Source organism: Camelus ferus, chromosome 3, assembly GCF_009834535.1.
Source record: "Camelus ferus isolate YT-003-E chromosome 3, BCGSAC_Cfer_1.0, whole genome shotgun sequence".
Taxonomy (NCBI): domain Eukaryota; kingdom Metazoa; phylum Chordata; class Mammalia; order Artiodactyla; family Camelidae; genus Camelus; species Camelus ferus.
The window spans coordinates 111,849,905-111,873,636 of record NC_045698.1 but is presented as its reverse complement, the minus strand read 5'-3'; the positions used below and the strand labels follow the sequence as shown (position 1 = coordinate 111,873,636).

At 41.8% G+C, this 23,732-nt stretch overlaps 1 protein-coding gene across 5 annotated transcripts in view; it reads right to left on the bottom strand.

The window, feature by feature from the left end:
- LSM11 (LSM11, U7 small nuclear RNA associated) overlaps positions 1–23,732 on the bottom strand; it is a 770,814-nt gene that overhangs the window by 503,983 nt on the left and 243,099 nt on the right. Inside the window, exon 9 of one of the 5 annotated variants that reach the window (XR_004318858.1) lies at positions 11,005–11,190. The exons of the other annotated variants lie outside the window; for them this stretch is intronic. The gene's annotated coding sequence lies outside the window, so the exon portion shown is untranslated. Of the gene's footprint in view, positions 1–11,004; positions 11,191–23,732 lie in introns of those variants that run through there. 5 annotated transcript variants of the gene reach the window in all.

The following is a 23,732-nucleotide window of genomic DNA, read 5'->3' as shown; positions in this document are numbered from 1 at the left end:
TCTCAACACTAGACAACCAATCTGCTCATTTCCTTCACTTAAAATGAAGGAAACATTCAATCTATATCCAAAACTAACACTCCATTGAAGCCTCAAGAAGCCTCGCCCCTGAAAATTAAGGCTTCCAGAATTAGGCCATCAGCCTAGATAATCATGAGATATGAGAAGGCCAAGTTGATGAGATCCAGAACTCTACTATGTTGAAAGAGGTTGGAAGACATCAAATGATCATAGAAATCAGTAAGTCTGTACAGGTTAGCAATAGAAGCCAAGGCTAAGAGTTTTCTAGAACCAGGTACAAAGTCTAATATGAAGAAAGCATTCATATTAAATGAAGGGGTGGTTAGATGGATGGATGGAAAGACAATGAGTTAAGAAGAGAACAGTTGATGAGATCTGATCTCAAGGAGGAGTGTCCTAGAGGCGAAAGTGGTAAACGTGTAGCCTGGGCTCCGTGATCCCAGGAGTTGCTGAGGACACTGCTAATGAATGCTGTCCCCTAACTAAGGGACAGAGAAACTTTACCAGAGATCTATTAAGACTAGAGTCAAGGACAAGCTCTCATTCCCCAAAGGAACTTACAGAGAGAACTCCCAGGCCTGGCCGAAGCTTTGACCACTCATCAGTATTTCCAACAAGCTCTGCCAACTTCTTTAGAAATGGACCAAAAGATCTCCTCCTTTCTGAACCAGAGGGACAGGGTGTTTCAGCTTAACCCTCTGTGGGGGCCTGAGATCTCACACCAAGGACGTGGTGTCTTGAACAGGCACTCACTGAGACGAAGTGAGGCCAGGTGGATGTCTCATGTGCCAGGTACCATCTGCGGGGGTGGGGGGGACAGAGGTCTCTACTTAGGTCCAGTAATTAGAAAGTGGGTCTGTTACAGCAGAAGGAGTACTGGTTGGGGAGTCCTGCTTCTAGCTTTGCCAAGTCCAAATTAGGCCCCAAAAATACCAAGTAGGACAATTCTTTTTGCCACCTCCCTTTCCCACTTTCTCTTCTCTTAATTATGTTCAGAATCTGTGTCCAGGCACCTCTCCTCACTAAACAGTCCAGACATTTCTTGCTGCTGACCAGTTCACAACTATGTTAAGTACTTAGGAGCATCAAGCATTTTGCACTCATTGTTTCATCCAGTGACAACCTGGTAAGGCGGATACCATAATTATTCCCACTTAGCAGATAAAGAAACTGAGGCTCAGCATAATCGTATCATTTGATTAAAGGTAATCTTGTTGATGCTGACGTTTCACATCTGGTCCTCTGCCTCCCTTACTTGACTTTTGTCTTTCTAGATTCCCTAGGTCCTAAAAGCCAGGTTTCTATTCATCCAGCTAATGACTTGCCATGCTCTGCAGAATGGTAATGAATATGAAAGTATTTTATAAGCCGTAACAAACCATACAAATGCGAAGACTTATTTTACTCTGTGTGTGTGCGTGTGCGTGTGTGTGTTGCATTCATCTCTGCTTCTGTCTGGTTTCTGACTTGTTAATTTACCTTTCTCCTGAATGTAGTCACCATTCAGAATCCCTAGAGAAATGCCCGCCTCCCAGGCAAGCCCCCACACATCCATAGTATGCCTGGATGCTCCCAGTCCTAGCTCCTTTCAAATTGGGAAATAACCTGAGGCCATTTCTCTCCTAGACCCAGAGGCAAGTGCTGCCTTGCTGATAGAAATTCTTTATAAAGCATCCTCTCTCCCGGCATCCTATGGCTCCCTCATTTGTCCTTATGTCCCTCCTATTGATTCCCACTGCCCTTCAAATTGGTCCCGTATGCACTCCTTTAAAGCTTAAAATCGCCTTTTTTATCATACGCCTACATCAGCAACAGACAATTTCTATGGTGTCCAAGGAAAACAGCCACATAACCGTAAAGCTAATACTGTTTGAGCATTTACTATATTCTTTGTACTGGGCAAAGCAGCTTATATACATTACTTCATTCGATCCTCGAATTGTCCCTGTGAGATGTTTAGAATTGTTATCTCCATTTAATGGATGGCAGAACTGAGGTCAAGAATGTGCCTTAGATTACACATGTTAAGAGACAAAGCCAAAGTTTAAGCCAGATTTTTGTGTTTCCAAAGCCTCACACTTTTAATGAGTATGCTATTCTCCACAACATGAGGGATAATTTTTTTAATTCTCTGAAATGAATGAAGGCTTTCCAGCCCTTTCAGATTTACCAGGCGTCTCCTGTAATCTCCAACAATGTCCGGACTCTCTGATCAAGCATATTCCCAACGGGGAACTCCACCTAGAACAGCCTGTGGCCCACTCTGTGTCAGCTGGTGACTTGGTTCAAGGTCCTGTGCAACAACTGCTCCCTGATCGTTAATCCTCATAGGCTGGCACACAGCTACGGTCAGAGATTATGAGACAAGGGGACACCTGAAAGAAGGGAACTGAATGCAAATTAATCTTCCACATAAAAGAGAAACATGTTGTCATGTTTCTTTGTTTTTTCCCAGTCAAAAGGGCTTATCTGCTTCCTGGATATAGGAACCCAATATTTAGAAACCAGTATCTCCCATTTTAGATTCTTGTGCTCATTTCAGTACTTCTTCTGGCCATTACTACATCCTTTACGTGATGGAAAGAATTTTAAACTCACTCTTGTTAGTGGCATGACATACAGCATTCGCATGTAAGAACATTTGCTTCAGTTCAACTGACACTTGAGCAGGTGTTCCGATGTCTGACCTCCTGGGTTAAAACCCCTGCTTCATCAATTTTTTCAAGCTCTCAAAGCCTCAGTCGCCTTAGCTGTCATGAGTATCAAATAGAATAACGCCAGTAAATTACTTAGCGCAGACTGACCTTCACAGGTGGGTAAGAAGTACACTCGGATGCTAAACCAAACCGAAAGAAAAACAGTAAGAATGATAAATCAGGCCAATAGCTAGAAGAAGTGATCATGGATGGCAGAGCTGTACTTCTCCACCTTTTCCTTACAGCCAGAAGGAAAAATAGGTATGGGAAACTAAAGGGCCGAGAAGAGAAAAAGGATATGAAACCCACCTCTCTTCATCCCTTCCAAATGGTGCTGGGACCCAAGACGCAGCCTCGGTGCAGAGGCCAGCCCTCTGTGCAGGCATGTTCGTCTCCCTGTCCCTGCAGGTCAGTAGGAAGCACAAGGCCTGCAGGCAAGGAGGGGAGTGTCTCAACTGAGGTCCAGAGCCTGCTCCTCTTAACTGAAATCTCTCCCTCTTTAGAGAAGGGAGCTCAAGAAAGAAATGAATGAGTAAACAGAGGAGGGGGTAGTGGAGAGTCGGCAAAAAGGCTGAGTGTTCTCAACAGAAAACAAACCTGAGCCTACATACCAGACATCATTGCCTTGAATGTGACTTCGGACAACCACATTGTGTAAGCCAGCCAAGGGGAATAAACAAATCCAGAGCTGGGAAACGCGTTCTTTTACGGAGTTTAAGAACATCTCCCACAGCCAGTTCATCAGTGGCAGAAATCTTAGCATTTCACTGTTTAAGGGCCCGTGAAACCTGAGTGAGGAACAACTCGTTTCCTGGCTCTCTCCATTACAATTCCTTCTAATTTAAAATTTAAAATGAATGCGAACAATAATCAGTTTGTAAATACCGTTTTTAAGTTCACTAGAGCTTTGCCGAGATAGTCCTTCTAGGTAACAAGTATGTGGCTCATTACTCTCTCATTAGCAAGATAGAAATAAAGATGAAAAAAAAAAAAAAAAGGAAGAAAAAAAGACCCACTCCAAAGATATTGTTGGCGTCTAATTGCCTGCAAGGAATTCTTAATAATGTTTACTAATGCCTTTTCAGCCTTGCCAATTTTATAACGCTCATTCCAGATTCCAGGTGTGACGTCTGTAGTCCCTGCTGTGATCTTAGCTGGTGAGTTTAGACACCTAGAATAGCAGCTTTGGAGAGTTTTTAGCCCCATCTTATGTCCCCAGAATGCAATCACACCCACTGGGGCTTTAGAAAGCAAATTTGAAGCTCTGGCATTTTTATTTAAAATGAAATCTCTAGTTGGACAAGGCTTGCCATTTAACCTAGACAAGACACGGCACCATCTCCACCTGGTTCATTGAGGGCAAGACTCCAAGGGCGAATCTTCTGCTGGACATTGCAAGTGGCTAAGAAGCTTTTCTTTCCCTGTCTCCTGGAAACTCTGCTTAGGGCAGATTGTCCTGTTATTTGAAACATAGTTTCTTTGTTTTTAATTCTGTTTGGTATTCTGGAAATCCAAAAACAATTGGATAATATCTTACAGAGACGCAGAGTCTATACCATAGATTGGTTTCTTTGATCTCACCACTGCTAAAGCAAAGAATGGCAAGAGGACCCAGGAAGAAATTACAGGAGTTTGGAGTGGGGTGGTCCTAGGGGAGGCAAGGATTGTTTTCCTTCTAAACAACCTATGAATTACCTAGGAATAATTATGTAGAAAAAAACTCATTGACCCTTGTAAGAACTTTGAATGTGAAGAAACCAAGGCTAGGAATATGTAAACTCACTGCAGGTTAGAGACCACATCTATCAGAGGTTTATCCTCACGATTCTGTCCAGTGGATTCCTAATCTTCCCAAGGCACCTTTTTGCCTCTTTCCTATCCCCTAAGCAGTTGAAACAGTCTTCCTAAGCCCACAGGGTCAAGGCTGAGATGTGAGGCTTTCATTCCTGGAGTTAAATTTGAGAAGCAACTTTGAAACCGACTTACTCATTTCCTTCATGCTGGTAAACCCTCTCTCTTACAGTTTTATGGTGAGAAGGAGGGAAAAAGGAAGTGAGTCCTAGCTCCATCAAAATTCCTCGCAATTCTAGTGTTTAAAGAACTTTTGGTACCTACTTGTTCGTATGCATCTGCTGTTGATTCCATGGGGAAACCAAGCAGAGAACCATGAACAAGTTCCCCCAATGGGGTTCATAAAACAAAACTGAAAAAGACACAAGAAGCCAAAATTTCAAAACCACTAAGTCAAAATCAGGCAGTATGCCCAGATCTGGGGTTCGTTCCTCAAAAAGCCAAAGCCTCTAACAGACAGGCAAAAGCTCCTTTTAGCCTGGGACAGTGGAAGAGGCTTGGACTAGGTAGGGTTGAAGGGTTCTAAGTTCTGCCATCAACTAGCTGTGTGATCTTAGGCAAGGTGTTGGCCTCTCTGATCTCCAGTTTTAAGTATCTATAAAATGAACAGATTTAACTTGAAAGTGGGTGAATTCTGATGCTTGGTTTTGAAACTGGCTCCACTACTTATTAGCTGTGTAACTTTAGCCATGTTACTTAACCAGAGTGCCTCAGTTTCCTGACTTGTGAAAGAGGGACAACTATAGTGCTTCCCTCACAGGGCTGTTGTAAGAATTTTAAAATAACAGTAATACAGGTAAAGGGCCTAGAATGTGTCTGCAATGCAACCATCAATGGACATCAGGTGCTGCCCCTATTAAATGCTGTTAAATGACTGTAACTCATGGAATTAACAGGCGCAGGAAGGACAAAGCAGTTACCTGAGCTGACTCCGGGCAAAAGGCTCCTGCTATTCTGGCCTTATGACTAATTCACTCCTCCCAGGACCCAGAAGTCCTGATCCCTGTCTCCATGAAGATGCATTTTTACCTGCTCCTTTTCCAAAAACAAAGTTTTACTTCCAGGTTCCCAGTCCACACTTGGCAAACACCAGCTCTTGTCCTGGTCTAGTGGCCCTCAAAAGCTCTCGGCCGGCCCCTCTCAGAAATCTCTAGTTCTAAGCTGGCTTTTATAATTCATTAACTGTACGGCCTTGACAAAGTCATCCAACTTCTTGACCAATTTCTCCTTCTGGAAAAAAATAAAAATTATAAAATCAGCATTTTTGCATGGCCCTAGAGACAAACAAATGAGGAGATAATAATAAAAAACTCATAACGAACGTTTATTGAGCAACTACTATGCACCAGACACTGTGCTAGATGTTTTACACACGGCATTTCAGTTAAATAGTCCTCATAGCAATCCCAAGAGGCAAGAAGAAGATTAGCACTGTCACTTTGCCAGTTGCTCAGGTCAAAAACCTTGAAGTCATTCTTAAATCTTTTCTCTTACATTCTACACCAACCCATAAGCAAACCATCTTGGCTCTACCTTAAAGAACAGATCTAGACCATTTCTCACCAATCCTACCTCCATCACCCTACTCCCACCAACCTGCCTGGACCACTGCAATAGCTTGCTAACCTTGGCCCATCTGTTCCCTACCAGCAGACAGAACAACTATTTTAAGAACATAAGTCAGGTCATGTCTCGTCCCTGCTCAAGATTCTCCAACAAATGTCCATTATACACGGAATAAAACCCATTTTCAACCATAGCGTATAGGTCGACCTCTGCTAACATTTGCAGGGTCCAGGGCAAGAATCCAAAGGAAGATCCACCTATCACATTCCAAGTTTTTTAAGGTTTTAAACCAAGACGACAAACTGCTTAAAAATATTTCCTGCCTATATACTTGATAAATATATGGAATATTGAGTGAAACCTAAAAATACGTTTTTAAATGACTAAAATCTATTTTTAAGTGACTAAAGTATAAATCTATGGTTTTCAAATATCCAAACATTGGCAAAATATCTAAAACTATTCATTTTCATCATTATTATGCATTTTGGGTGTCTTCTTGATGGACTAGATATGTTTGGATGAATAATAAAATAAATGTGTAAACAAATGATAAATTGCTATCCATTCATTCCATAAATTTTTTCTTGCCTTAATTTCAGCAAAATTAGCAAGTATTTATTACAATCAAGACTTTCATGTAATTTTGTGTTCTACTGACAGAAATTACCTAAAGTATTAAAAGGTATTTTTATTCAAAGTATATAATATCTGAATAAATTTTCATCAAAAATTTCAATTAATGTAAATACAAAAATCAAAACAAAATTGTTTTCATGTTTGCAAAAATGCTACTTTCATTAAAATATTCAAAATTATCTACTAAAATTTAAAGGCAAAAGTTTATTTATATTAATGAATGTCAACATTTTAAATCAAAGTATTTAAATAAGGCTGAAACGCATTTACCTCTTTGAAAATCTAATTAAATCCTCTTTAATATTTTTATAAAATGAAACTATTTGTAATTCTAGACTGAAGGTTCATCTAGTTGCCAATGTAAAGCTCCTGTATCACAGCATATTTAACACTTTACCACTAAACGTATATAAAAATATATATAAAAATTTAAGAGTAATATGACTTTTTTACATTGCAAAGCATTCTTTAACCACCATATGCAACCTTATTCATGAGTACTTTCAGAAGCACATTTTGGAATATGAAAAAAAGCAAGAAAATAGATGCTTGACGCCGCTGGGAAATAATTTTGCACTTCATTATGCAAAAATGTTTTGATATTTGAGATATCTTGAAGGAAGAATTGATCAAATCAACTTTTCTTTTATTTAAATACTTCACTCAAATCCTTTCCGAACTCCTAATCAGCGTCCGTTTCCAAGGTCAGCAACAGCACAACTTTCAATCAAACTTTTACAGCTTTTGGATGCAGTGACCTTTTGTTTTGAGGACATAGGGCAAGTGTGCCTCTGGGGCCTGAATGGTGTTAATTACAAGGGTGGATGCGTAGGGTTTGAATTGCTCTGTGTTAACACTGAGTGCTGAATCACAAGGAATAGAGGCCTGTGTGTTCGTTAATAAGTTTTGCTTTTTCCATGACTGTGGTGCTCGGGACCCTCCTATGCTCTTGCCTGGGGGGAAGGCAGTACTACCTACAAGGTTTTACACGACCTGGCTCCTGGGTACTTGTCCGCACCATCTCCTGCCACTCTCTTCCTCGGTCATGCTGATTCAGTGAGATTTGCCTTCTTGCAGTCCCTTGACCACAACATCCATGTTGAACACCTCAGATGACTTTCTGTCTCCTCCATCTGAAATGCCCTTCTTCTAGAAGTTGGCCCAACTCACCCTCTCAGGACCTCATGTCTCCACTCAAAAGTCACAGTATCAAAGAGGCCTCCCCTGACCACATTATCTAAAGCAGTATTTTTATTACTTACTATTCCCTCACCCTACTTTATTTTCTGCTTCACGGTAATCATCTACCTGATATTAAATACAATATTTATATCTTTATTGCTTGCTTTTCCAGAGTAAGTCGTCCCACTTTTGTTCACAAAATGCAGTATAGTACATTTTCAGTAAATGCTCGGTATATGGAGGCACTCAATAAATATTGGTTTCCTTTTTTTCCTGCAGCCCTGTGCTCTTCTTGCTTTTTTTTTTTTTTTTTTTTGAGGCGGATAGATTTTTTTAGATGGGATTCCTTCTCACTTGAGGAAGAATTAGTTGTAGATTCTCAGACTTGAAAATGGCAGAGATGTACCAGGTGTAGGTCTGACCTACTATCCCCAAGTGAGGGACAGAAGACAGAGATGACTAATAGCATCTCAAAGTCACAAGAAGGAAGTCAGTAACAAGGGCTATATTCTCTAAGACCAGTTGCCTTTTGCAAGCGATTCACATCTCAGAGTTGTCACAGTTGGATCTAGTTAAGGGACTCCCTGTACCCTCTCTTCCATAGCCATACCCCTTCCTGTTGCAAGAAAACGAAGGTCAGCTCTCTTACATTCTCTTTTTTCTTTTTCCTACCACTTACTGGGGCATCAGGTTTATGCCAAGCACTATGCTTAGTGTTCACCATGCTCAGTCTCATTTAACCTTAATATCCAACACATAGCAGCTACCACTGATGTCCACATTTTACAGATAAGGGAGGTGACACTCAGAGGGAGAACGTTTTTCAAGGCTAGTAAGCAGCAGAGCCAGATTTCTAATACAGTTTTGTTTCCCTCCAAAGCCCATGCTCTTAACCACTATGCCTTCTGCCTCCTCAAATTCATCTAGACCCTTCAAGTCAGTGACATTCACCAGGAACCTTCTAATGGAATGCTGTGGTAGGTGCTACGGCAGACACAAGAATAATGAAAGTTCATTTCCTTAAGCTGCTTTACTCTACAAGGAGAGACAAGATTCTCTTATACTAAACCAACAACAAAAACTATAGTATATGAGTTCTTGGCGACACGAATGGTCTGGACCTAGAGCAACAGGTGCTCTAGGAAGATGGAAAAATAACTGTGGACGTCTTTAGTAAGATGGAGAAGCAGAGGAGTGAACATTCAAGCCTAACCCTAAAGGATATGGCCCTGCAATACAGTACTGCTCTCTGTGCAGAGATGCATGTGTAGGTGATGCTTCCATTCATTTGTGTATTTACTGCACAGTATTTACCGATGTCATGTGCCTGGGAATCTACTGGGTGCTTGGCAGACTAAAATAAATGCTTTGCAGAGGAAAATTAAGTGGCCAGGGAAGAGGACAGATCTGGGCTCTGTGAGAAACAGGAGGCTGCCTTCCTGGCTCCAAAGATCCCATTAGGAAAAAATGTGTTCAGCATTCTTTCTTTACTGCCCAGAGTATAAGAACATTTTGCAATCAAGAACCACTAAGGGGACCCTGGAGAGCATCCATCCAGTACCAGGTCAGATTTCAGTGGAAGCTCTTGCTTCTAACTCTCTGGATGAGACAAACAAAATGGTCAAAGGAGCAGGCTTGAATCCTGGCTCCCACATGAGTTCTGTGATCCTGGGCACATGACTTGTCTTCTCTGAGCCTCATTCTCCTCAATTAAAGCATATGGAAGACAATCCTTACTTCATAGGGTTGCAGTGAGGATTAAATGAGATAAAATGTATAAAAATGCTGGCATATAGTTAGAGCCCCCAAATGAACAGTTCTTTCCCTTCTCCATTGTTTTGTTTTGTTTTGTTTTGTTTTTGGAAAATAGTTTTTTGCTTTCTGAGCAAGAAAGTATAAGAAATTGTGGTATGAGTTTTTCTTTCTGAAGCTGTAATTTCACTGAATTCATCTATTCTTTCCACTTGCTTCCTTGGCAGAGTCTCACCACCCCCAAGCTCTCTTCAAACACATCCCCTAGCCCGCAGTCCATCCCTATCTGCCTTCATCTTTCTCCCAGATTTAAAGCTTCAGCTTCCCTATCCAGGGTAAGAACCTACACTGAATGCCTTAGACCTACTTAAACTTGTGTAGCAAAATCATCATAACAGGGCAATCCCCTGCTTTCCCCTGCAATAATCAGGCTCCTTCATTGGGATAAATGACTTGGCCATCAGGTTTATAGTTTACCCATTTGGGAACTGGATTATTGCTTCATAAAACTGTGCTACATGGTACTATTATCATTTAATTATGTTGCCTAAATTAAAAAAAAAAGAAAGATTGCCTTTTAGAGCACTACTCTCCAGCACCACTCCAGGCTTTTTGGGTACCTGGGTTCTTCAGGAAGCTGACTCCTCCAGCACATTTTCTGGCTTCAGATATGTTTGAGGGTGGAAGGTCATTCTGTTTGGCACATTTTCCTTTGCCAGGTATCTCCCCTCAGAAGGGTAGTTTGACCTCTATTTGACATGCTATTTCAGATTCCCCAGAAAATTGTGCTAGACTGTATGGCAACATTTTCCTTCCCCAAAGTATTATGTGCTTCATGCTCACATATTTATATATCCCAGGCACTCAGTGCACGCACTGACTTCTTCACATGTGATGTGATTGCTCAAAAGAGCACAGTGGAAACTTCTTCCCCAACTATCTGATAAAATGGCCAGTAGTTCCCCCTTAAAGATGCACTCTTTGGGGTTAATTTATTTTGTCTATTATGATGCAATTGCCCACATAAGATGTGGGAGGCAGGATGGAGTAGTTGGGAGTGCAAAAGAAGCAAGATTTGCCTTGAGCTGATGACTGTGGAGGTTGGCTGGCGGCATTCAGGAGCTCACTATACTATTCCCCCTGCTTGTGTATAGGATTGAAGTTTTTAAAAAAGCGATTGCCCTGGGAGGGATAATAGAGTTCATTTTGTTTACATTTTATTATTCATTAATTTATCATGTCTGATAGGATCCTTCAAGAGATAACGCAAGTATGGATAATGGGAAAGTGAAGATGAAAAAGCTTTGTGACCAGCCCCACGAGACTGCCCTGGTTCAGTGCAGCTGTGGGTTACACTCCGTGGGTCAGCTGGAAGAAGGTGGCCCAACAACTGAGTAAAACTCTAGAGGAGACGGAAGTCAAGAAAGGTTTGAAGAGCTGGGTACTCGAAGTTGTTTGAAGAAGAGGTAGAGTTTGGATGGACCTAAGAAGAAAGGAGAATATTTCAGAAAAGGGAAATGACGCAAGGTGAGATCTTGAGAATGAGCACATGGCTTCCTTCTTACATGGCTTCCTAACTGGCCTCTTGCCTTCAGTCTGGTCTCCACACTGCAGTCATGGTGATCTTTCTAAAACACATACATGATCTTCTCTTGGTCCTACGGAAACTCCTCCTCGTTTTCTCATTGCACTCAGAAGAAAGTCCCAGATCCGCGGCACTGGCTGCAAGGCCTTGTGCGCTTGGTATCTCCCTCTGGCCTCATCTGGCACTGCTGTCTCCTCGCTCACTTCTCTCCACTCACACACAAATGCCAGGAAATACACTAACATTTTCACAATGGCTCTCTCGGGGTCATGGGTTTATGGGTAATTTCTGTGTTTCTTTTTGCTTGTCTTTCAGTTCCTAAATTTTCTACAACGAACCAAGATCACGTTTTTACTAATGACAATTTTTAAAGGCCTAGAAAGTTGCATGCAGGGAATTGGCTTAAAGAGGCAATTTTCTCAATGATGCAGGAGGCCTTAGAGGGGGCAAGAAGGATAAGGGCCAGCTGTGAACAGGAGACCCCCAGCTGCGTCAAGGAAATGGTGCAGTAGTGACGGAAGTTGGTCCCAGGGGGCAGACTTCAGATCTCCCTGGAAGTACTGGAAGACTGAAAGAAAGGTAACATTTCACACCTATTCTTCCAAAGAGCATGGGGAAACAAAGGTGAGAAACAGCAGTGGTATCACTGGAAGTGAAGGCAGCACTCATCACAGGCACTCCCTCTGTCTGTCTGTATCATGTGTGGCTTCTGAGTTGTTGTTTGGTGGATAATTTTAAGGGTTAAAAATATTTTAAATAACCTTTGCTTTCAACAAACTTTGGCCAGGTTCCATTTATTAAATAAATAAATAACTACCTATGGATGAAAACATTCTGAGGACTAAGGTGGCTGGAAAAGGTCCATCTATTACCAACAAGTGATTCAAGTCTCACTGGTTTTCAGCCTGCTTCACTATGTGTTGTTACTCACCCTAATTCCTTTTAGTTTCTGGATCTCCATACTGATGGTAACCTGAAAACATGGTTCCCAGTGACTCCTGGAGTCTTTTCCGTCCAACTTACAATGATCATTGAGTTGGCGGCTGAATAAATACATATTTTCAAAGACTGTTCCCTAGTGGTCTCAAGAATTGGAAAGGGTTATTTAATTATGTCATAAAGAGGCTAAAGAAATCGATGTGTGGTGTCTTCAAGCTGCATGGAACTGAATTAGTTTTTAGAGAGGGAAGTGGAGTCATAGCGTGCGGAGGATCTGCCCAATGGGACCCCAAATACATGCTGAACCAGAGCTGAGAACTTGGGTGTTCAGACTCTCAATCCAGGGCTCTTTCCATAGATAATCACCTTACAGGTAGTGTGCCTGACCAAGACAAACATCGCTCTCCTAACCATCTAGAGTTCCAAACTTCTTTGGAAGATGGGCTTGATGGAAACCTTTTTAGTATTAGTATTTATTATTTTTAAAGGAATCTTAAAAAAAAAAAAAAAAAAAAAAAAAGCTGCCTTGATAAAGATAAACAGAGCCCTAAGCCAAATGACTTGCCCAGCATCGCCAGGACCAGAGATCCCTTTAGTGTTACCTGCCTAGGCCCTATGTCATATATACCAATGAGACCTATATGCTTCACGCAGCAAAATGGGAGTTGACATTGGTTGAGTATTATTTTTAACAACCTGTTGGCCAGCATAGCTGCTTCAATATTTGTTTGGGTTTTTTTTTTTTCCCTGCTTTGGATCACCTTGGAGTCAGATTTCATGCTCAAATGCAAATAGCTGGCCGAAGTATGGCCACCATGTCCAACTGCCCAAGTGCAGGTGGCAGAAATCCTGCCCTAGGATTGCTGCCCAGTTCCTTTTTCTGGCTCCCTGGGGCTGTTTCTAGGATGCCTCTCCGTTTTCCATGCCTTGGGCCTGCTTCTTAGGAGCCAGCCTTTCGTAACCACATGCCGCCTCCTCTGATGATCCAGTGACATCATGAGGTCAGTGCAGGCCATAAAACTGCACAACAGGCTCCAGAGGAGCAGCCCTGAGCCCCAGCAGAGCAGGGGATTTATACACCCTGAGAGGGGCATGAACCTGATTCAGAGGGTAGGGGATATGCCTTGACTCTGTGACTTTTTCTTTTTAATTGGCCTTGTTATGACACAACCCAGACATTCAGTCACCGAGTAGAGACAGCCTAAAAGGAATGTGATGAAACTTCTGTCTTTTACAGGGTGAGTGAATACATTTTAATAATTAAGTTACCAGGGCTTTGATGAGAGTCAAAACCTCAGGATGAACATGGTCCCAAACTCATAAGCAGGATTTCAAAAGAGGTTAGCCCCATCCCCCGTCACCTCTGCCCTTCCTCCTCTGTGAATGCAGCAATCCCAAAGCCCACTGCTCACCGAATGGAGACTGTGGTTTAGATAAGAAAGTCTGAACGCTGGAAAGCTCAAATGTCAACCTGAGTCAGTCCACTACTATAGAATTAAGTGGCATCAAGACTTCTAACTAAAACACGGTTAAACCTGACTTTGGGGGGCTCACCACCAGGTGCCAGTTTACAGTAAATCAGGATAAATTATCAAATATCTTCAGTCACACCCTTGACCCTAGTTAAGTCTACCAACTTCTCTACACCTTGGTTTCCTCATCTGTCAAATAAACATACTCCTGATACTTATGTAATAGGATCGTGGGAAAACTAAAGGAGAAAAGTCATGTAAAAACCTTAAAATAGTACTTCCTCAATAGATAAATCACTAAGTAACTAATTATGATTTTCTTTGTAAACCTGTATAACACCTTTTTTTTTAAAATAACTTCACAAATCAACTCAGGACTCTTTGACCACATGATCTAATTTTTGGTTTGGAAACCAGTCACAGTGGGCACAGATAACTGGAAGAATCAAGGTGTAAAATGTAAATGACTCAACAAGGCTCTTCTCTACAAGTGGATCATTTCTGTAAGATTTTAAATCCATCCGTCAATGTCTTTTTCTCCTTATAAAAATATAATGCCATGGAGTTTGAAAGCAAATCAACAAGGAAGGGGAAGAGCTGAACACAGGCCAGGAGACCACGACTTTAGGCCAGCCTGTGTCACACTCCATGTAAAGCCTCCTCTGTAAGATAAGAGCTTTGGAATGCACCTGAAGGTCTTTTCCAACCCTAAGTTCACTATTTCAGGGATTTAATAAGTAAAGGGGAGCAGAGGACTCTGACATCAGAGAGTGGTTCACTTCCGCATTTTGCTATACAGAAGGCCAAGTGCAAGATGACAAACAGGCAACCAGACAAAGACGAGATGGAGAGGCATGGAGTTGACAAACCCCGCGAGGCAGGCTATTCCAACCCCAGTCCCTCTGTCTCAGGGATCAGGGCCTCCACATACCTATCAAGAGAGGACCCAAATCCTTCTGCCACATGAAGCACTGTCCTTTTGACAGTAAGGGAAATTCTGGCTCTAATCGAGGCCACCAGGCAAACCTCATCAATACATGAGAGTAAGCCCTTCGCCTGCCCCAACGTCATCGTTCCCGGAAATAACACTAGCAGCAAAATGTCTTCAAATGAAGTGCAGCCATGATGCAGCCCCTAAAAGTATACCAGATAAATGCTTCTCCTGATGCAGTCCTCAACCATGGACCTGCAGCAACCATCATCAGTTCACCGAAGATGTACACAAGGCCACAGAACCCTTCTAAGTACCAGTCAATCATATTTAAAACCTATTTATCATCAGCAATATAACTTCAAGTTGGATATAAAATTAGATACATATAGATCATGAAGTCAACCATATTTTTAAAAATATGCTAAAACGCTAACATTTCCTCTAGGTATGGGGAGTATGAGTCATTTTAAAAATTTTACTTTATTATATGTTCCAAATTTTCTGCAATGAGCTTATATTACTTTCATACTCAGAAAAGAAATAATTTTAATCATTTTAATAAATTATTATTATTATTGTTTTAAATTATTATTATAAATTATTATCTTAATAAAAACAACAAAAATCCCCTCGATTGCTCTTTAACACTGTTAAAGGAAGACGACCAAGCTTGTCTGCTTGTTTGTGAGACTAATTTGAATGAATGAACTGAACGCTGTCTTGAATTTGGTCCTTTGAAATATCATTTCCATGACAATTTAAATGAAAAGGCAGAGTGATATGGTCAGAAAAATTGAAAATCAGAAGGCCTAAATTCTAATCCTATTCTGCCCCCTAACCAGCTTGCGACTGTGAGCAAGTCACAGCTTCTCTGGGCCTGAGAGTATGGGACTAGAATCAAATTGTCCATGTCCAAATTCTGCCTCCCTGCTTTCTAGCTGTGTGACCTCAGGCCAGTGACTTAACCTCTCTGAACCTCAGTTATCAATCGGGAAACAGAATAATAGCTTTCCCCGCCTCCCTGGACTGCTGTGAAGATGAAATGAGATAATCTGCACAGGGCTTTATCCTCAAGCCCAGCACTCTGAAAGTGCTCAGAGAACATTAGCTGTAATCAGTATTATTACTTTTCCTGTCCCAAAGCAGAAAAAAAGCTACCATGTTCTGGAGAGGGGCATGCCACAAGGGCAACTGTGTGTCTACCTCTCAGTGCTTTCCCAGAGGCCTAGCCAGTTCTTCCCCACAGAGGCCCAAACTCTCTATGGACAACCAAGTTCTGCCTTCCCTTGCCATTCAGTATTTCCCACTCTCCTCCCCAAACAGCCTTTAAGATCTGCAGTCACCCTGGGGGCCAGGAAGGAGTAAAGGAAAGCATGTGTCGCCTGCAGACATCCACAGAACATCAAGATGACCTCCTCTACCTTTAAAAGAAACGGTTTGCATGTGTGGTCCGAGACAAAGGGAGCACTGTTGACTTATTTGTCAGAGACTATCTCAGATCCCCTGAGTTTGTTTGATGAATTGTTTGGGGTAGATAAAATAGCCCTGTTCCCACTCTCCCTGATTCTGCCACTGAGAACAGATTAACAAAAAATGTGCTCTTCACATCAGAAAATGCAGCCCTACAAAAACAGTTCTTGAGGGAGAACATTTATTTTTTGTCTCTGCTGATAATTTTCCCACGCTTTGTGGACAGCCCAGCCTGGCCTGAGCTCGGGGTCACCTTCTCTCATCTGGAAGCATCAGGAGGACCTAGGGTTGAAGACTCTGCACATGAATTTCAGCTAATGCTGGAACAGAAGAAAGATGGACCCAGGAAACCTGTAGGGAGTGCAGAAAACTGACTCCCACCTGCTGCAGCCTGTGAGCCTGCAACAGGAGAGGAGGGACAAGAGTGACCTTTGGCTTCAGGAAAGCAAAGCCCAGAGAAAGCACAAGTAACAGTGGCAGAAGGCTATTCAGCCAAGGGGTTCAACTCATGGACTCTGTGGAGTCCCACAGACCGTGGTTCTCATCCTGTCACTGACCCTCACTCAGGCAGGTAACCTTGCCGAAACTCAGCCACGCAGGAGAGAGGAAGACCGATCTCGTAAGAGTTGTTGTGGGACCTAAAGGAACTGATGGCGATCAAGCACCTGAAGGGCGAAGACGGTGGTTTTATTAATAACATGTACTTCCTTGAGCAGGGTTTCTTCTCTAGAGTAGGAGACATTTCACCCCAACAGCAGCCCCATAAATAAAGCCCTGTTTTCTTTTTTTTTTTTCTTTTTTCTTTTTAAATTGTATTATTTAATTATTTCATTTTGGCAGTAGGGGAGGATTAGGTTTATTTATTTACTTATTTATTTTTGGAGGAGACACTGGGGGTTGAACCCAGGACCTCGTGCAGGCTAAGCATGCTCTCTACCACTTGAGCTATACCCTCCCCCCTGTTTTCTTTACACAGGATTTAAAGAGCGCCACGGGGAACTGATGCAACCCTTCCACATGGTCTGTACTCTGTAAATGTAGTTGATAGCACATTAAATTATAAAGGCTTTTGGTTATTGAGCAGTACTATGGACCAGGGACCATTCTAGGTGCTTTTCAAGCACCTTCTTATTTGATCTTTATACTGTTATAATAATAAGTATTATTATTATTCTCATTTTACAGAAAACTGGGTCTTAGAAATTTGCCCACGGTCACTCAGACAGTAGATGGCAGAGCCAGAATTTACCTTTGCATATACATGAGCCATTTCATGCATCTTACTGGTCAGAGTCACTGAAGACCAATTCTTTTCTGTGGAGAGATGTTGGGATGACCTGTTATCACATTATGTTAGCCCATCCTCCACGACCAAATTCACATCCCACATTTGTGCCATGCCTTCTGTTGGGACCCAACTGACAGTGACTGTAAGTCATACTGAAAGGTTTCTCCAACCAAGCCCTAAAAACCCTCTGTTTTATATAATCATTCAGTGGTATGCTGCAAGGACCCTGAGAGATCATCACTCAGTGCCTTCCTTTTCCAAATGATAAAACAAGACTCAGAGAGGTGAGGTGACTACAACAAAGACACACAGCCAGCTCCCAGCCTAGCCAAGTCTAAGAAACTCCAGCTCTCCAAATTCATTCCTACCATTTTGTGCTTTGTCACTTCTAACGTCATAGTCTTCCTTATAAATGGAATGTGGGCTTTCACGAGGGTTAATGGTACCAGTTGGTAGTCCACCTTCCATCCCTCATTCCCAATGTATGTGCCCATGTGACAACAGGGGGGCCTTCACCACGAATCTGACAAGCTGACACCGGCCACCCATGAGAAAGCCCACTTTCCAGCATCACATAGCTGTCCTAAGTACAGGCCATCCCTCTCTACCTTCCACTCTGTTTTTGTAGCCCATCCTTGCGCTCTTGTGACCCTGTTGGAACCATGCTTAACAGTCATTCTAAAGCATAAGTCCACTGTAGGTGTTTCTTCTCTGATCTATAGACTTTTGCCACTCGGTTCTATGATACATGGTCATGAAGAGGATGAGTGTCCACTTCTTCATTTAGTAACTCAGCAAATATTTATTGAGTGCCTACCATGCAACAGGCACTGGGCTGTGTGCTGGAGTATAGTGAATCTACAGCCCAGAAGAAGACACAAATATTAAACAGGAAAACACACCAACAAATAAAACGATGGTGAAAATGCAGTGAAGGAAACCAAGCAGGGTGCTATGGAGAGAATAATAGGGGAGGCTCGCCTGTTATTAAGTATTCAGGACGAGGTTTCTCTGGGGAAGAAATCTCTCAGCAGATGTCTGAAAAATGCTTGAGTTTTCCATAAGAAAACACAGAGACTTCTCTCATAATTCTGTCCCTGGTCTCCATCCCAGGTTTTCAGCTTGTCCCAAATCAAGTTTAATATTTTTACTTATAAAAATAAGATACATTCATTGTACAACATTTAGAAACTTTAGAGAAGATAAAAGAAGAAAAATTGAATTGCTCACACTCTCATTACGGCTAACTGGTATATGTGTGTGTGTGTGTGTGTGCATATAATTACAAAAAGGAAACTTTTATTATTGAAAAAAATGTATGGACATAGCAAAAAATGCAAGGCATGAAAACTAGTATAATAAAAATTAAGTTACTTTTTTCCACTCTAGCCACTGCTACCCCCAGATTTATTCCCCAGTTTTTTGTGTGGGCTTCAAGAATTGTATATATTGTTTTACATAAAATGGTATCATTCCATAGGCCCTATTCTGCTCTTTCCTTTATGATTTAACAATAAATCCTGAAGAAGCAAGTGTAGATCATCTTTATTTTTTTAATGACTATTAATGCCTATTTTTACATAGTTGAGACCACATTGTATAATAATCTTGCATCCTGCTTTTTCACTTAATATGACATCATTAAAAATTCTTACTTCATTTAAGACAACTTGCAAAAATTAAGAAAAAAATTTTAATGACTGCAAAACATTCCACTATATGAGTAAACCATAAATCACATAAATATTACCTAGTTATGAATATATGGAATAGCTTAGAAAATTTTATTAATGGCTTCAATGAACCTTCTACATTAAAGCCTTTGCTGTTCTTCTACGTACAGAATCTTGAATTCATTTCTGTAACAATTTATTGAGATCTCTTATGAACACAGCCTTGTTGTCTAGTCTACTGCAATACCAAAGAGACAGGATGTGCGTATCATTATCTATAAGAAGAAGAAGCATATGCACTGTGCTCCACACAAATGCTCTCAGGATGTTCCCATCTCCAGGTGCAAGAAGCCAGACTAACGCTTGTTCTTGCTATTTTTGCTGCCTGACTGGTTCCTCCTGTTACTAACCTTTGCTCACCAGTACAAGACAGAGTCAAGGGCTCAGAGAATGCAGCAAAGAAAGGAAGCCTCCCGGCCAGGTTCTAGGATCTGACTCTAGGACTGGGTCTCCTTCTGTTTGAGGAAAAATGTGTCCTCCAAGTGACTTAAGGTAGAAGGCTAAAACTCATCCTGGTAACAAAGTGTCCCTTCGTCTGGCCTTGTTGTGGGCACACATCTTTGCGGACCTCGCTGGGACTAGGGGAGAGTAGCTGAGATAAGACAGAATTTGGACGCCTACCTAATTTTTTAATACCTCCACTCGATAGTTCTCCACCCACGTGTACATAATTACTAGCTCTGTATATATGAATGTAGGTTCTGGAGCCAGAGGGCCACTCACCACCTCCTAGACAAATTGTTTAACCTCTCTGTGAGTCCAATTTCATCATCATTAAAATGATGATGATAATAAAACCTACCACATAGGACTAATGTGAGAATTTCATGAGTTAATTTCATGTAAGTAATTTAGAACTATGCCTGGCACATTAGAAGTACCCAATAAATGTTTATTGTTATAATTCATAATAGGTGAAAAAAGAAGGTGAGCACTAAAGTTTTTAGAAATTCATTAAATTCCCACAGCATGATAGAAAAGGCCCAAAAGGAATCAAATATTTCACAAAATTAACTGTAAATATTCAACACTTCCCAATATATTATTTGAGCATGGGACCAGAGGACCATGGTTAGAATAAAGTAGTAAAACATTGCTTAATGTGTTGAAATATTAAGACCAAGGACTAGACCAAGCCATGCAGACCTCCCTTCACCTACCACATGAGCTCACGATAGAGGAGATACTACTTATTTCAATCACCCAATCATTTCAATTATCCAATACTATTTCTAACTCTTCTAGGAAGGTGTTAAGGTATAAAGTTCTCTGAAAGGCATTCCAGGCAAAGGGAATCATGTTAGCCAAGCATGAAATCATGGACACACACTGTGGTCTCAAAGGATGACAAATGGCTCATTGGAGATGATACTGGAGCCTTTCACGCGGTTGAAGCCGGAACCTATCAGAAGAAGATGATCCCAGAAAGATTGGAATTGGATCAAAATATGCAGACCACAGACCACTTAGACCTCTAAGACCACAGAGAAGTGATTGCATTTATTCAACAAATGTATGAAAAGGTGTAACTCTTCATATTTCTATTCTAAAATAACATTATCTGTGGCCACGTGGAGACTGTACCAAATGGCCAGAAAATTAGAGGCAAAAGGCTGCCTTAAGGTTGTTATTAAGAATCTAGGTGAGAGATCATGAGAATGTAATGTAGGGCAATGGGAAAAATAAGAGGCAGAGAAGAAGGCACCAAGAGACATTTCAGAGATAGCAGCAATAGGTCTTAGTGAGTTTAACATCATAGGCAAAAGAGAAAGAGAAGAGCTAAAGTTGTTCCAAAGCATCACATGAGAAAGACAAGAGATTAGAGCACAGCACAGTGAGGTGTTGGTGGTTAGGAAATGTACATTGCAATGGGAGTGTTCAGAAGGACATGCTCTAGTCGTGTTGAGCCACAGAGGAATCTCAGGGTATCTGAGTTATTGGGTTCCCCAGGGCTCAGGATACACATAAAACAGAGAGAAAATTGTTGAAACCAGAGACGGGGGATGTGCCAAAGAGAGTCTTTTATCTATTTGACTATTGTGCCAAGTGTTGTTCCTGCCAATAAGAATTTCCCTTCATTGCCTTCCAATGTTGTGACATTCTTCCAAACCCTGCATATCGCCTCTCTCCGCCTCTCACCAAGAACAACATGTCTGTTCTTCCTCTGTACCCTCATGGTACCTAGCATCTATGATCGCATGATGTTATAATTATCTGTTCCTCTGTCTATTTTCCCCTAGATAACGAGCTTCTTATTGGCAAGGAATGTGTCTTATTTATCTCTATAGCATCATTGCCTAGAACAATGTCTAGCACACATGCTGAAATCAGAATTCTTTGAAGCAGGATCCCTGTGTTACCTAATACACAAAGACAGTCATGTGCAGTTGCATTAGCCCTTTACAGACAATTGCAATGTTAATGTCCCTTGACCTGTTGAAATTGATAGGAGACGTGTAGTCTGGCAAATTTTAATCAAGACAGTCAGAGGTTGTCTGCCGCACTCTAAATGCACTATAGACCCATCTGCCTTTTCTCATATTCCTGCCACAACCATTTTGTTCTATTTCTGGCATCGCACAATTAAAAAAAAAATTTAAATCTCTACCCTACCAGCAGCCAGAAAAATAGCAACAAAGAAAGTGGAGACCAAACTCAAAAAGAAAAGCTGATGACAAGTAATATATTTTTCTATTTTAATTATTTTATTTATAAACCTGTTTGAGATCTGAATGGATTGTAAAGAGTATGCTAGGATTTCAAGATTTAATTTGGGTTGTACAAGCAGTGAAAGCAAATGAGGCATTCATCTCAAAGTAATTTCTCAACTGGTATTATCATCCCCCATGCATTGACAAGGAAACCAAGACACAGAATAGAGAAGCAAACAGTCCAAAGTCACATACATGCAGACTCTGGGGAGGATAGGAAATGGAACAGAAGTCCTGATTCTGAGCACAGACCCAGTGGCTCTTAACCTTTAGTGGACAGGAAAACCACCTGGCACTCTTGTTTGAATGCAGATTCCTAGGCCCCGGCTTGGACCTGGCAAATCAGACTCAGGAAGCTGCACTTTTCCCAGCTTCCAGGTGACTCTTATGAACACCTAAATTTGAGTGCACTGAGCCAGTGCTCATGGGTCAGAAGCCACACTGCAAGAAACACTGTGCCAGATTCTTTAAATGGTTCTGCTCTATTTGGCTTAATCAGAATGCCACTTTGTGAAGAGTCTAAAGGAAGGCAGCCAGCAGGGTTTATGAGAGGCTCCTCCCAGTAAGCCTTCAAGCTCCTCACCGTGCTCCACCTTAACCAAGCCAGGCCGGGCAAGCAGGAACCAGCCCCAAACACGCCCATCCCCACTCCCTGACACCACTGCACCAACACGAGAACTTTCCCTTCCGTCCTGCTTCTCAAGGGCTGCTGTGATGGGGCGGCTCCCCATTCCCAATCCTTCCAGCAAGGTTTTTTTTTTCCTTCTGTACAATTAATTAGCTAATAATTTTTGCTTCTGATCCATTCCTCATTAAAAAGCTGAATCCCTGAGTTGGGGCTGTCGGAACAAAGGTGGGAGAATTTATGTCTTAATTTTGGTTCATTATGGCAGGAAGACTCTTGCTCCCATCAGTCTCCCTCCTCGGCCCCTCCCCTCCGAGTTCTGACGGCTCTGTGACCCGAAATGCCTCTCTCGTGGCAGCCACCACGGAGGCACTGTCTCTGCCCTTTATCTTCTGCCGCCTCATTAAGAGAAATGAACCTGAGTCTGAGAAAGACGACACAGGGGAAATAAAAATGTAATCCCTTGGTGCCACCTATAATGAATTGTTATGAAAACCATGAAAATATCTGTCTGCGGATATTGTTCTTTGATTTGAAGTCAGTGTTGTAAGCGGTAATTTTTGTCATTAAAGCTGTTAATCTGCTCAGCACTCCTCATAAGTTTTTATGAAGAAAAACAGCCCCGCTGCCTCCCTGCTCATTGCAGGGTACTTTGGAGGCCAACACACATGCAGAGCACCGCGGAATAATTACCTTTAATTATGGCTGATACTGCTGTCTGTTGAAAGTGGAGGGACTTCACACTGAGAGGGCTAGAGATGGGGCCTGCTCAGCCTTTGCAAGGCCAGGGGAGAGGAGCCTACAGCTTTGAGTCTGGGCTCCCAACCACTGTCAACTAGACACCATGCACCACACCCCAGCCAGGGAAGATGCACTGTGGCCCCCACGTGCTCATACCCAGTCATACACGTGCACACTCATAAGCGCGCGCACACACACACACACACACCTCACAACATATACACACACACACACACACCTTCATCTCCCTTATCCCTCAATCATCTTACCCAAGTTCAACCACCACAAACACTCATTCTGTCCATGATCCACATACACTAATCACAGCGTATGTATACCGAGTTCTAAGACAGGCACTATGAAACACACACCAGCTCTAAGAGGCAGCTGGATCAATCACCCCTATTATGTGAAAAGCCTAGTAATCAGTTCTGGGGGAGAAAAGTGTTCCTGCCTTCAGAGAACTCATTAGATGGCCAGATATAAGCACTTAGACTGATAACAACCGGCAATTCTACAGCAGCTAT